Consider the following 16,108-nt stretch of genomic DNA (forward strand, 5'->3'; position numbering starts at 1 on the left):
TGCTGCTCAGCATTCCAATGAGGAGTGCAGGGTGCTATTGTGCCTTAGCTCTCCACTTATTTATGCTAGGATGATGGTCTTGGATGATAAAAATTGTTCACTCAACCATGCCTCCTAGCCACAAGGTGAGCAGTGAGCGGGATTTCTAGCCATAATGTATGATTTGCTATATTTCCACAACAAATGTCCTAGTTAGCTTTGATTGTCAACTATAATTTAGAGTCATCTGAGAGGAAAGTCTCAGTTGAGGGACTGCCTAGATCAGACTGGCCTGTGGGCATGTCTATAGGATGCTGTCTTGCTTGTCAATTTCTGTGGGAGGGCATAGCCCACTGTGGGCAGCACTCCTACAGCTATGGTCCTGTACTGTGTAAGACAACTGGTTAGACATGGAGTGGATATATGAGGCAGCCAGCAGGGTTCCTATGGTGTGTACTCTGACTCCACATTCCTCCCTTGAGTTTCTGATCTCCCTTCCTTCCCTTCTGTCTTAGTTAAAGTTTCTATCACTGCGACAAAACACCAGGACCAAAAAACAAGTTGAGGAGTAAGGAATCTGTTTATCTTACACTTCCAAATCACTGTTTATCATTGGAGGAAGTCATAATAGGAACTCAACAGGGCAGGAACCTGGAGGCAGGAGCTGATGCAGAGCTATGGAGGGGTACTGCTTACTGGCTTGCTCCACATGGCTTGCACAGTATGCTCTCTTACAGAACCTAGGACCACCATCCCAGGGATGGCACCACCCACAAGGGGCTGGGCCTTCCCCCATCAATCACTAATTAAGAAAATACCTTACAGCTGGATCCTTGGAGTCCTTTTTCTCAAATTGAGGTTCTCTCCTTTCATATGACTAGCTTGTGTCAAGCTGGCCTAAGATTAGCCAGCACACCTTCCCTCGTAGACGATTGTGATCTGGAAGTGTAAACCAAATAAACCATTTCCTCCCCAGGATGCTTTTGGTCAGTGTTTTACCACAGCCACAGAAAGGAAATCAGAGCTACAGGTGTCAATAGAGACCTCACTAGCACCCAACAGCTGACCCCAGCGAAGGAGCTGGAGAAGATGGACAGTCGTCAGATTCCACTTCATCCACCCATGTCATGCCTCCCACCCTGCTCTCTCTTCTCAGTCTGCTCACCAAATACCCTCTAAGCAATCACCTCTACTTGGGGCAGCTAGGAGAATAATGCCTCCCCTATGTGTTTACTCACATTTCCGATTCTTCCTTTTAAATATTTGATGCTTCACATCTTGCTAGCATGTTTATATAGTTAAAACTTCATCTGCTTTTGTTGACACAGCATCAATAAAAGGAGCTGAACGTGTACATGTGTTGCTTTCCCTGGTGGCTAAGCTTCAGGGGTGGTTAATTAGGAAGGCAAGTCCCGGAAGTCTGCCAGAGAAAGTGAAAATCTTCACTCCACTACCAGGAGATGTGTGACTTTGGAAAGTTCCCTGCATGATTTAACTCCTCTGATCCCCGGTGGCCTGCCACTGAAATGGGATGGAAATGTCTGACAGCTGTGGGGTGTTGGGGGATCACATGGCAGAAGTAAGTGGAGCTGTTACTAGTCGTGTTTGTAAATATTCTTCAGGTAAGGAGATGATGTATTTATGTTCTAAATCCCAAATTTAACATGTTAACGGATCCACTGTGAAGGATCCACTGAAGCCCGCTTATACCACAGAGGGAGAGATTCCAGGCTGTGATCAGAATCCTCAGCACAGATGGCATTCTGGAGGTGCAAACTTGCAATCCCAGCTACCCGGGAAGCAGAGGCAGGAGGATTGCCAGGTTCAAAGCCTGCTTGGGCTGCAGAATGAGTTCAAGGTCATCCTGGGTGACTAAGTGGATCCCTGCCTTGAAATAAAAATGGCTGAGGGTGTAGCTTAGTGGTAAGGCAGTTAGTTCTCCCTTGTCCTTCAGCAAATTTTCAACTATACCCTGTCCAACCAATGAGAATCCACTTGTTCTTAAGGGCCTCCAAATAACTAACCTTCTGAACCTCCCCGAGTCACCCCTTTCTCTGGTTCTTCAAATCCACTTCATTAAGAAATCCCTCTCAGCCCTACCTCAGCTCTCTCATTTGGGGTAGTAAGTAAAGCTCCTCCCTCCCATGCTGTTCGGACTATGATGAGGACTAGCTAGTGTATACCTGACACACATTCTTGCACTAGACTGGTTCATGTGGATGCTGATGACCTCTTTTTGACAGCAGAGTAAGGTGAGTGACACTAATGTAACTCACTGCAACTCACACTTTCCAGGTCCCACGGCTATCACAGTTCGGATGTGGAACGCCCCTGTAGGTTCTTGTATTTGAACATTTCATCCCCAGCTGGGGGTAATGTTTGGAGTGGTTGTAGAAGCACTGGGGTAGGAGCTGCCTGGTGGAGTAGACCATGAGAGACTGGATTTAAGGGCTGTAGCTCAGTTCTTCTTCCATTGAGGTTCCATATGCTGAATGGAAGGCCCAAAGCTTCCTCATGTTCTGCCTCTAGGGCTGCCTCAGCCACCATGATAGATGGTGTTCCCCCTAATCATGGGCCCAACAGATCTCTTCCTCAATACATCTCACCTCCATTAAGTTGTTTCGGTAAGGTATTTGGTCACAGTCACCTAAAGTAACTAACATACCACCTAATCACTCAACATGTGTAGATAAAAGGATCTGAGTGTCTGTGGCAGTGGTTCTCACCCTTCCTAATGCTGCGACCCTTTAATACAGTTCTTCATGTTGTGTGACCACAACCATAAAATTATTTTCATTGCTACTTCATAACTGTAATTTTGCTACTGTTATGAATTGCAATGTAAATATCTGATATGCTGGATGTCTGATATGTGACCCCTAAGAAAGGGTCATTCAACCCCAAAGGGGTCATGACCCACAGGTTGAGAACTGCTGGTCTGTGGGCAGAATGTCCACCCTGAATGCCAGCTCTAGAACTGAGTCCACTCTGAAACACTTTCTATCTTTCTTGCCATTTTTATAGAATTACAAACAAACAAATATCCACTTGGGATTTTACACTCAAAAGATGCTATTTTGGTATCAAGCTGTATGTCTTGTAACAATTCCCATGAATATGGAGAACGTAGTAAATGGGACAGTCAGATCTTTCCACACTCAAGAATTAACCACATTTGGAGGAGACACTGAGCCACAGTATGAGGTGGCAGAATCCATAGTTGGAACCCAGAGACATGAAAGAGGAACTAAGAAGGAAATGCAAGGTCAGTTCAAAGCTGGAAGAAGAAACAAGGAAAAGTTACTTTTTTTTCCAGTAAAGATACTTTATACTCTAAGTGATGAAACTAACTTAAACTTTCAACAACAAGGAAAATGTGTAAATGTATTGATCAGTATAGCAGAGCTCTGGAAAGGTAATATGGTTTCTGCAGTAGTGTGTAGTGGGCTCTGACGACCCACTTCTATTCTCTTGGACCTGTCTCTCATTCTCCACTGTGTGGTCCTTTAGTCAGGCTGGTCTCACACTTATGAACTAAATTAGTCATCCATGCTCTCGTTAACTAATCACCGGAGGCTGGGGGAATGCTACAGTCTGAGTGACACAAGCCAATCATGTCCTGCCCCTGGATAAGGTGGAGTGGTTCAGTGCCAGCAGAGAGAGGGCCTCATAGGAGTGGAGTTTGCCTTAGATGGTGATTATATCCTTCCTGTGCTTCAGGTACCTAAGAATAGCTCTTTAGGAAGCCTTTGCGACAGTCACTTCCTGGTTTTAATTATTAAGAAAAGTGCAGGGATAAGTATAACATGTGACAGCTTATGACAGCAAATCACCACTCCAGGATAAGAACAAGAGGCATTCAGGGTTGTTTCCCCCCCCCCCCCACTTCAAGCAACAAATGGACTATTTTATAAATGTCTGCTCTTAAAGACCAAATAGAACACCAAACATTTCATTAAATAAAATAGCTCATTTCCTAAGAACTGCACTGTGTACAGTGACAAGATGTTCTGGTACTGACTGATTCCTTTGATAGGAACACGAAGTTACACACTGACATTGAATAGGGAGAGAGATAAGGGTCATAGCCTTTGAGAGAACACATTGTATTACTTATCAAGACCACGGTGCAAATATCGTGTGTTTTGTTGTTGTTTGTATCAAGAACTTCTTTCTGGAAACATCAGTTAGTAAATACAGTACTGTAGTACTCAGGAGGTGTTCACTAGATTCACTTACAGAACAATTGGTATGTAGTGTGCAAGCAGGGATGGCAGCTTAGCAGCCACAGTACAGGCTCCTCAGCATTCTCCATGCCCAAGGATACAGATGGCATCCAAGACTGTGAGGCAGGAAGGTCAGTCCATAACTGGGGTGGTGTGAAACAGGAACACCTCTCAATCGATGACTGACTAGATATCATGTATCATGGTGTCTCACAGAGGTCCCAGGACTGAGCTGTGTCCCGTAGCACTAACTTGCTGTACAAGCCTTACTTTTCCTTCTCTCTCTTTCCCACTGTCCTGGCAGTGGTTTTGGGGATTCTCTCCTGATCACCCACCCTCAGCTTGTATGGTTGCCTCGCGACCTCATGACCAGCTTCTGGAGAACAGCACCCTCCTGGTGGCATGCTCCTTCCCTTCCTGGTGAGAGACTGTGAATACTTTGGAGATAGGCAAGGTATTCCCTTTCCAGTTGCTGTGATAAAATACCCTGACAATACAAAGAATATACACTAATAAAAAAAACTTACAATTTCAAAAAAACGAAATACCACGACAAAAGGCAACACAAGACAGAGACTGTTTATTTCAGCTCACAGTGCAAGGTCACAGTCCATCATGGCGGGGAAGTCAATACCTGAATCACACCCACACCCAATGGATACTTGTGCTCAGCTTGCTCCCTCTTTTTATACAGTCTAGGACCACAGCCCACTGAATGGTGCTACCATTTTTAGTGTTGATCTTCCTGTCTCAATTAGCCCAATCAGTACAGCCCCTCACAGGCATGTCTAGAGAATTGTCTCACAGGAGATTGTCGAGATGTCCATCAACACTAACCATCCCATTCGATAACCCGAGTCCCTGGATCTGAAGCTTTCCTGGGATAGGCCAAACATGGCAATCTCGCTTTCAGTGTTTCCTGTCATGCTTTAGCTATGTGGAAGTGATATGGTCACTGTCAACAGTTTAACATAAACAAAAAGCTGATGAAAAAGGCTGTTTTATACTCATAAAAATGACAGATGCCAGTGTTCTTTTTCTGCATTGAATATGATCACGGTATCTGGAATGTCAGCAAAGGTATCCACAGCAAAGGCTGTTGGTGCCAAAATCGCCGACCCATTGAGCCAATGAGAACAATGGCCCTCCTCTGATATTGCTTCTTATGGGAGATTTTTTAGTCATTTTTTCCCCTTTTTTCATAACTTTTTATTAATTCTTTGTGAATTTCACATCATGCATCCCAATCCTACTCATTTCCTAGTCCTTCCACATCTGCCCTCCACCCTTGTAACCTCCTCACTAAAAAATAATTAAAATAAAAAATAAATCTTGCTATGGAAGCTACAGTAGGTCATTGGGTATGTCACACAGTATATCTTTTTGCCCAAATGGCTTTACTTGCAAATATTCATTGCTATGGCCTGGTTCGAGACCTCTGGCTTCTGCTACACCATCAATACTGGACCCTCACCGAGACTCCTCTCGGACACCCTGTTGTTGCTGACATGTCATGGAGATCCCACAGCTTTGGATCTGCAGTACTGGCCCCTTCGTGAGCTCCAGCAGCTCCTAGGTGGGGTAAATGTTGGGGTGGGCCAACTCAAAACCCTGGATCTGGGCCTGGGTATAGGTGAGTTTGTCAGCTGCCAGCTCTCCCATACCCACACCACCAGGGCCAGCTTCCTGGCTGCCCAGGCAAGGGGAAGGGTTGGGGTCAGCTCAGCGTGGCACAGTCATCAACATGTCCTCAGAGGGCAGCCTAGACCATGGACATCCATATGGTGTTAATACAGGCCACAGACATTGACAGACCGGTGCTGTGGTAGAGCCACTGACCCAGACATGGCGCTCAGCGGCAGCACAGGCCCAGACATCACCATGGGCTCAGGTGGCAGCGCAGGCCTCTCTCCATAGTGCACAAACATCTCTGCTTCTCTTTCTCTCCCATCTCTCCACCACATACTTGCTCATCATAGTGGTACCCGTGGCCATGGTGGTACCCTCTGGCTGCTTTTTGCCCCAGCCCATGCCAGTGTGGCATTGGAACAGGCCTGTCTTCTCCAAGACAGTTTTTATTTTATTCAGACTTGTGTTGCATACATCTAGCACTATGTAAGGTTTGAAAGAGATTGTTTTTTAAAAGGAACAACTCATGACTGCTACACTAGGGAGTGAAAACTCATTTATAAGATAATTAGAACCATTTTTATTAACTCTAAGTGAATGGATATCATATATTCAGGCATAGGTTGAATAATGAGTGCAAGATTACTGTGGCTTTAGTATGAAATGTCCCCTGCGGGCTCATGCATTTGTACAGTTGGTCCCCAACTTGGTGGTACTATTTGGGAAGGTTCTGGAACCCTTGGGAGGAGAGCCTACCAGCAGGAAGTGGGTTTCTGGAGGATGGAAGTTAACTGTTATGGCCCAGCACTGCCCTCAGCCCAGGCTTCCCTGCTTCCTGGTTAGCACCATGTAAAAAGCCACATCACAAGCTCTTGGCACTGTGGACCGAGCCAGTTCAAGTGTCTTGCCTTTCCCATCACAGTAGACTGTATTCCCATAACCACCAGTCCAAACAAGTTCTTGTTCCCTTGAGTTGTTTCTGTGAGATATCTGACCAGTGTGACCAGCAAAGTAAGGAATACAGAAAACTGTTGCCAAGAAGGGGGGTCCTTGTGCTGACGAAGGGCCTTTGAAACTTGTAGAGAAATGTGAAAGAACTTCGATCTTCAGGCTAACGAGACCCAAGAATGCTGAAAGTGGAGCTTACTGGGTCATTTCTGGAGAGAGTTTGGAATGCTGGGCTGCAATGGAAAGTTGGACAGTGAAGTCCAGCCCATGAGGTTACAGAGGGAATGAGAACAAAGACCGAGAACTGCACTAAAGGCTATGAATGTCACACTACAGCAAAGAACCTAGTACACGTCCTGAAAATATGGAGGCTGAATTCAAAACTAATGGACTAATTTATTTGGCAAGGGAAACAAATACAGCACAGCATCCAGCCTGTGGCATGCTTACAGCCCATGAGTTTTTTATAGGGAGAATTCTGATTAAAAAGTGGAGTACAGAGGTATAAAAGTGTGTGATTTTGCTAAGAAGTGGAAGGGAGCACATGTAAACTCACAGAGTGGATGCAGACAAAGACAGCATCCGAAAAGCACCTGGAACTGTTAAGGAGATCAATGCATCACTGAACGTTGTGTGAACTAGGGCAACAGGAACGGTGACCTGAGGACAAGACCCCACCCGATCACAGGCTCTGAGGCAATCTGATCCAAAAGCACTGGAGTAGGGGGCTGGGGAGGGTTCCCCAGGTCCATGTTCAGCCACACAGGTGCTTAGAGGCAAACCAAGAGTGGTGGTGGTAGAAACAGGCTGCATCTCAAGCCGGCAGCAGAGCTTCACAGCAGCATCCACGTGGTGCTGGTTTAACAGACACGTGGAATGTAAGAGTAATTGACTTGCACCAAGGTTCTAGACAGGCACCGAAGCCAGGCAATGAACAGCAGGCTGAGAGCTGCAGAGAGGCCCCAGGGAGCCACCGTGGGAATCCAAAGATGCAATGGGGACCACAAACCTGAAGCAGCAGAGAACGTGGAACAGCACCCAGGCATGGAGGAAAACTAGCCCAGGAGAAGCAACGGTGCAGGGCGGGGCTACTCAAGGCCTCTGGAGCTTAGCCAGTGCAACCAGGAACCCTCAGTGCTGGACATGGAGCAACAGGTTAGTATTTGCCCTGTTGGATTTCATCTCGCTTTAGCCATGTATTCCTCTGCGGTTCTGTTTCCCGCTTTGGGGCAGGAATGTTTGTTTACTATGTGCCATTGTATACTGAAGGCATGTGCTTCCCTCCCATCCCCCATTTTATAGGGGTCACAGTTAAGAGACTGCCTTGAGTCTCACATGAGATTTTAGACTTTGGTCTTTCAAATAGTGTTGAGATTGTTAAGACTACGGAGACTTTTGTAGCTTTGAGATGAATGTATTTTGCATTATGAGAAGGCCACATGTGTGGAGGGCCCAGGGGAGGAACACTGTAATGTGAGTCATAAATGGCCATCATAGGTTCATGTATTTGAACACTTGGTTCCTAGAACAGAGCACTGCTTTAGGAGGCTGTGGAGCCTTTAGGAGGAAGAATCTAATCAGAAGAAGTGATCTTCTGGTCACTATCACATGATGGGCCCCTGTAACAAGCCAGTCCCGGGGGCTGTGCCTTTCCTGACATGGTGGACCACACCCCCTCAAACCACAAGCCAAGGTAAATCCTTCTTCCTTAAGTTGCTTTTGCCACAGCAATGAGAAATGTAGTTAGGAGAGACAGTCAAGTACTGGGGGGGGGGGGGTGTCAAAGAGGGGGCTCCTCCAGTCTCTTCAACCTTAACTTTCTGACATTTTCTTCCTATAGAGAAGTAAAATCATCCAAGTAGCAGGCAGCAGCTATTCCAGCAGTAATTTCATTGAGATTCATAGATGAAGAGAAGATGGAAATGGGCCTTGGGCAGACTGAATATGGTGAAATAAAAGGCATCGTACCTGTGTATGGAATGGGACCCCGTGATGCAGAAAGACAATGCACAGCTCTTCCTCTCTGAACACGGAGGGCCTCGTGCCCCCAAATTAAGGGGGACTGCAGCTGCAGACTGTGGGTTTGATTTAGGTTGAACATAGACACCCACATAGGGCTGTTCTAGAAGAGCAACCTAGGGTAACTGCTCTGACCAATGCCACTGAGCCTGCTTTAAAACCCTTTAGGAGTCTCAAAATCAGCTCAATGGGTAATGACAAAGTGTTAACTTTGGTGACACTACTTGCTGATGAGCCTGGGATGTCATCTGTGTGGTGTCAAATGGCACACTGAAGAGGAAGTGGAAGAGAATGATGTGGCAGACACTAGACCCCTGAGAACAGCCTGTTGTTACTGCTTGGCAGCGCCTAATTCATTAGCTATTCCTGAGCAAAACACTGAGAACCTTACTCATGTCTTTTTAATGAAGAAACCAAAAGAGGATCAAGGGATGAGCTAAAGGAAACAAGAAATCATTTTAGTCCTGAGATAAACAAATGTTATCACCAGTCAGAGTGACATTGTTCTGCAGCATGGAAAACCATATGCTCCCCACACCTCTAATCGGGACCATCTACTGTGTTCATCACAATTAAAAAGCAGGAACAAAAAACTACCAACATCTATATTTTACAAAGGGGCATGGCCTGTTACCCCATGGAAGCCTCACTAAAGCCCCAGAAGTTGGGAAATCCCGAATAAAGGTCTCACTCTTTCACAAACTAAGAGTCTGAGAACCACCCAAATCAAATGACTGACCAAAGCCTACTTGGCTGATAAGGGCCAGGAATGGAATGCAAGCTCTTACTCTCTGGTATTCCACTGTCCCGTGTAGAACTGAGGTGCAAGAAATCAGTCTGGTGGCCAACTCCGGTTAGTGTTCACTTACTCAGTGATCAATTACTTACTCAGGGATGCCCACACCAAGGCTCTGTGCTCTATGCTGTGATCCTTAGAAAAGGAAAGGCTCTTACCTCCAGGGGCTTGTGGTGACCAGGGGACAGCTGGAACTGGGTCCTAGCTTGTGGGGCTTTTACCCACCAACCCCACAGCTCCCCAGAGTTTTCTTGAGTGCGAGCAGGAAATATTAGATAGAAGGATTTATATTGCGGAGATAAACAGATAGAAAATAAAGGATAGCCTCGAGAGGGCCTGGAACCTATTCCAACGGGCCCCGACTGTCTCTGCCCCAGGGTTTTTATAGAGACGCCAAGGGGTGGAGCAAAAGACCTCCTCCCCCAGCACAGCCAAGTGCAGACCATCTCAGATACCTGCACTCAGGCCCGTGGTCCTAATCATCCTCTCTATAAGGACCTGCTGGGTAAAGGCACGAGGAACCTGAAAACGGGCTCCCACGCTAGCTTTACTTCACTACTCATCTTTTGGGCCCTGTCTTTCTCTTTTGTGGGATTGCCTTCTTTTCATCAGACTGGCTCCATATCACTTAACTAAATCGGTTATACAGCCCACTGTGAACTGATCATCACTGCTCAAAACACCACAATTTTATTGACAAATCCATCATGGGATAATGGGTGATGGGTTTCCTACTGAGTTCAGGATTTAATTTCACTTTTAAAAAGTTTACTACCTTCATATCCAGGCAAAATACATTCCCTAAAATACATTTTTATCTGCCATAGTTTTTTAAAGTGGATCAAAAGGGGTAAGGTGATTCAAAGAAATGAACAAAAGAGGCTAGTGAGAGAGGCCTAAGAATCAACCCAGAAGCTCAGCAATCATTCTGTCCAATAGAACTTTCAAGTACAGGGGAAATGAAACTACGCTCTTCCATTTGGTACCCATATATTTGTCATTTGAAATGTGACTAGTCTGCCTGAAAAACAAAATTTTCCATTTTCATAACTTAGCAGCCACATGGACCTGGTGGCTCTCACACTGAAAGATATTTTGTATGGAAGGTCAGGGTGAGCCATGGCCTCTATTTGTACAGAGGTGCAAATACATTTTCTAAGCAGCCAGTACTTCAATTCCTTCTGCGAAGAGAAGTATCATTCTTGGAAGACCACTGAGGTGAGCTGGTATGGCAAAGAGCGAGGCTTCTGAGAACAGATGTCAGGCTACCACTCCAGGGCTCTGAAGCCAGGCACGACCGACGTTTTGATGATAGAACTCTCCCTCACTGTTGCATGTTTAGCACCATTCTGGATCATTAAAAGAGACTTGTGTGAGTCAGGCACCACAAACCCACCTGCAATCCCAGCACCCCCGGCAGACAGAGGCAGAAGGAGCAGGAGTTCAGGGTCTTCTTCAGCTACGCATCATGTTTGAGGCCAGTCTAATCTACTTGAGACCCTGTGTCAAATAAAACAATGAAAAACAAAACAAAACAAGCAAACAAACACACAAACACCTGATCAGAAGTGAAACAGGAAGAGACTTGTGGGGACGCAGAAAGCAGAGAGAGGCAGGCGCAGACCCTGAGGTAGGCTCTGCTCTGTGCTTGTTCTAGGTAAATAACAAGTGCTAATCCCAGGGTACGCAGCACCGGAGAGCTTAAAGCCAGGACAGCTACCTCTTCACTCAGTTATTTTCAACCCACGACATAAAAAAATCCTTTTCATTACCCACCTAGTAAAATAACTCTGCTATGCAAATGTTTCTGTGTAGAAATTCTGTTGAAATAAAGAACCGAAGACTCAAGGCTTCCAGAGTGAGATGGTGTCATGAGAAGATTCGGGACCACAAAAAATAGACTTCATTCACAGGGTAGGGGCTGCATAGAGATTGGAAGGGTCTCAGAAAGCACAGAGCTCGTGATACGCCATATAAAAATCTGGAAGAGCAGAAAGCCAACATAGGAAAAAGGTGTGAGTTGTACGGAATTCCCTTCACGGCTTCCAGCTGGAGAGAGAAGAATCAGGAGCCACATAAAAAGGTAAGGCAGATGGCCTGGTGAAGAGATCCAGATAGCCCAACCTTCAGAACAAGCCCACAGTTCTCTCTAGCAATGAGTCCACTTGACAATCTTGGTAAGACAATGACTTTACCAGTGGAATGGGTCAGCAGTAGTGAGAAGATCCATTTCATCACTCCCAATGGTACCACCATGAAAGAGAACCTATTGTTCAAGACAGAGCTACCCTGTGGGCTCACAATTAAGGAGCCTGGAGGTCAGCCATCCTGGAGAGACAACTGCAGGACAGTGGTAGAGAGCAAGAGAACCCTACACCAACACACTGAAAAGTTCAAGTGGCAAGATGCTCAGCTCAGGCAATACAAATATCTTGCACCTAGCTCCAAGGTGACGCCAACACACTGGAGAACTCAGGTGGCAAGATGCTCAGTTAAGGCAATAAAGGTGTCCTAGACTTAGCTCCAACCTTGGTGGCAAGAAGTCTATTACCCAAGTGTAGTTGATATATTGTGCACCCTAATAAAGCTTTCCTGGGGATCAGGGAACAGACCAGCCACTAGATTAGACATAGAGGCCAGACAGTGGTGGCACACATGCCTTTAATCCTATCACTTGGGAGTCAGAGATCTATCTGGATCTCTGTGAGCACAAGGCCACACTGGTAACGGAGCCAGGTGTGGTGGCACACACCTTTAATCCCAGCATTTGAGATCTCATGTCTTTGCTGGGAAAAGACACACGCCTTTAATCCCAGGAAGTGATGGCAGGAAGCAGAAAGGTATATAAAGAGTGAGGACCAGGAACTAGAAGCTTTTAAGCAGTTCAGCTAAGACCCTTCTGGGTGAGAACTCAGAAGCTTTCAATCTGAAGAACCAGAATCAGCTGAGGAGTTGGCAAGGTGAGGTTAGTTGTGGCTTGTTCTGTTTCTCTGATCTTTCGGCATTCACCCCAATATCTGGCTCCATGGTTTTTTTATATTAATAAGATCTTTTAGCAATTTGTGTGACCTTTTAAGATACGAGTTACACCCAAGCTTGATGTCAGAGGATGGCACAGTCTTCACAGCCACCTCTGATGCAAGATTCTCTGCTGGCTGCACTGGGAACTCTGAAGCACCTACAGAGTACTTGATTTCCACAGCCTCAAGCCTCAAGCAGGGTGCTCAGTGTTTAGTGGACTTTGAAAACAGTGTAACCATTAGCCCATATATATATATATATATATATATATATATATATATATATATATATATATATATCTCAGCACTAGATGCTCACTCCTCCCCCACTCCAGACACATACAGGATAATCCCTGGCTAGAAAATTAATCACTTCATAAGGTATGAATTTTGGAGTCTTGGGAGCATGGGCAAACTTGCACTGACCATAGTCTGCAAAGCTAAGTGTGGCCAGTAGAGGCTCCTGGTGCACAAAGACAGCTCTGTCAGACATCTGGTACTTGTCCAGTCAAGACTCAGCACCAGCCTAAATGAGAGAAAAAACAGAGTCCTCAAGTTCAGCCGACGCCAGCCCTACCTCCACCCGATGACTCCATTTTAGAGGCAATCACTGCACCACTTGATATATTCTGCACTTCCTAACTACTCTTTTCTTTCCTTTTACTAAAAGTTAGTAAGAGTATCACTGTATCTTATTGTTTAAAAGCTTTTGTTTTTATTTTTATTCCTCTCCCAACATTCATTTTAGGCATTTTTTTTCTTCATTGGGCAGTCAGATGTCTTTAAAAACCATGTTCTGTTCCCTCCCTCTTCATAGAACTCCTCTCCATCTGTTACCTTTTCTTATTTTCATTTATAAACCTCCCTTCTTTCATTTTCTCCTTTCTCTACCCTTTGCTTCACCTATACAGTATTTTTACATGTACACCAGAGTTTGAGTGTGGCCCTAAACATTCATGTGTTACAGACTTTAGTCTTCATTTGGTAGTTTTGGGAAGTGAGGCCTAGTGGAGGAGATAAGATCATAGGGCAAGGAGTGTCCCCATGAGTAACTTAATGCCTATATCATAGGAATGAGTTCAGTCTTGTGGGAGTTTGGCTCTGTGCTGGCTGGATTTATATCAACTTGACACAAGCTAAAGTCATATGAGAGGAGGGAAGCTCAATTAAGAAAATGCCTCCATAAGATTGGGCTATAGGTGGGTCTGTAGAGCATTTTCTTTCTTAATTAGCAATTGATGGGGAGGACCCAGCCCATTACGGGTGGTGCCATCACTGGGCTGGTGGTTCTGGGTTCCATGAGAAAGGAGGATGAACAAGCCATGAGGAGCAAGCCAGTAAGCAGCACCCCTCCATTGCTTCTGCATCAGCTCCTGTCTCGAGCTTCCTACCCTGTTTGAGTTCCTGTCCTGACTTCCTTCAGTGATGAACAGCAATATGGAAGTGTAAGACAAATAAGCCCTTTCCACCTCAACTTGCTCTTTTGGTCATGGTGCTTCATTGCAGCGATAGAATTCCTAATAAAGGGACTCTAGCCAGCCTGAGTCTGGCAAACACAGCTCTGACAGAACTTACCCTTCCCCCATTCCCTCTTCCTTGCTAAAAACCATTAGATTACATTCCTGAAGCTAGCCACCAAGGTCTATTCCCTTATTTGGTCACTTCCTCTTCTTGAGGCTGACCACCAAGGTCCAGCTAACCAAGTATTGAAGTCCAGTAATCAAAATCCCCCTTTTGGTTGCCCTAATTAATCTGTCCAATCAAAATTAAACACCTCATCCTAAGACAGGGTTTCTCCTTTACCTTTATAAACTGCCATTTGCATACGGGCCATGTCTGTCTCTTCTCTAACTAGAGGCAGTCCTTTGTCCTCTGGGGCAAACACCCCAGCCCCTTCTCCCTTGTCCCCTTCGCCTTCTCCCTCATCCTCTATCTCCTGTCTTTGTCTCTTATTCCCTGCCCTCTGTCCCCCTGGGGAAAATAAATCTCCTTTGTGCTGAGAACTTGGTCTTGGGGGTCCTGAGCAGATACCAGCCTTTTCACTAACTAGACAGGCTCCTTGCTCTCGTCTGTCTTTTGTGTGTGCCCACTTGCTCGTCTGCTTTCGTGTATAAGTGAAGCAACATGAAGTCCTTCCCAGAGGCGAGAAAAGACCAATGCTGGCCTCTTGGACTTCCTAGCCTTCAGAACCATGAGCCACAACAAACCTCTTTCTTTGTAAATGATTTCACCTCAGGTGTTCTGTTATAGTAACATAGAACAAACTGAGAGAGACCTCATATACCTGTGAGAGGATACAGATTCACAGGAAGGGGGTTGGAAGGCCAAGGTCAGTTACAGGGCTGACAACAGGTACAAGCAGTCAGCTGGATGATCAGGACCCAAGCATTTGTTGGCGCTCTGAGGACCAATGCTGGCTGGTAACCAGAATTTGAAGTTGCAGGGCCCCTAATGGTCCATGAACAGGTCATTAAGGGGGAAACTGGGGCAATCCAACTAACAGGGCCACTGTCTCTCACCACTGCTCTGTCTTCAATGATTTTTATCTTTGCAATATGAAGTGAGTTATACCGGAGTTGAAAGATGGCTCAGTGGGTCAAGGCACTTGCTGCCAAGCCTGATGACCTGAATTCAGTCCCCAGGACCCACACAGTAGAAGAAGAAAATCAGCTCCCGAAAATTATCATCTGGCCTCCGCATACGCGCGCGCACGTGTGCACACACACACACACACACACACACACATACACACACACACACACACACACACACACACTAATCTAAAATAAATAACTCTGTTTCAATGCTTTAATGAAACCACAACAAATTTAACTGATAGTCACACGTTGGTTTTTATCAGTAGATGTTCACACAATAATATTTATGAGCATAAAAACTTGCTGCCTATAATAAATAATAGAGAAATAGAGTCTATCATCCAGATTGATGTTAAGTCTAGCTAAGCATACAGGGAGATCACTGTGTGATATTAAGTGGACTGAGCAGTGTCTCTCCCAAACTCAAGGCCCAGCCTGTATCAGCTGCTTTCCTTGCTGCTGTGATCAAATGCCTGCAGGAGCAACTGTAGGGAGGAAAGATGCAGTCTATCATGGCAGAGAAGATGTGTCAGCTGGGCAGGATGGCTGGACCCGAGGCTGCAAGTGTGCGTGCAGTGTGTCTACTCACATCACCACAGAGAGAGCTGGGGCCAGAGGAGATCCCATCAGTTGGACCTCATCTATGAAATAAATTCCAGAACTTCCCAAAACAACATGACCAGCTGGGGATGGAGTATTCACATGCATGAGCCTGTGATGGACGCTCCTTCTGGAAGCCATAGCAAAGCCCCAACCTCTAATATAGTTCATGGATAAAGTGACTGAATTGAGCAGGGTGATGAAGGTGAGGGCCTAATTCAGTCCTCAACCTCTGATATGACTGTGTTTGGGGATAAAGTGACTGAGTTGAGTGTGGTCAGGAAGGGGAGGGCC

The sequence above is a fragment of the Peromyscus eremicus genome, chromosome 7, assembly GCF_949786415.1.
Source record: "Peromyscus eremicus chromosome 7, PerEre_H2_v1, whole genome shotgun sequence".
Lineage (NCBI taxonomy): Eukaryota > Metazoa > Chordata > Mammalia > Rodentia > Cricetidae > Peromyscus > Peromyscus eremicus.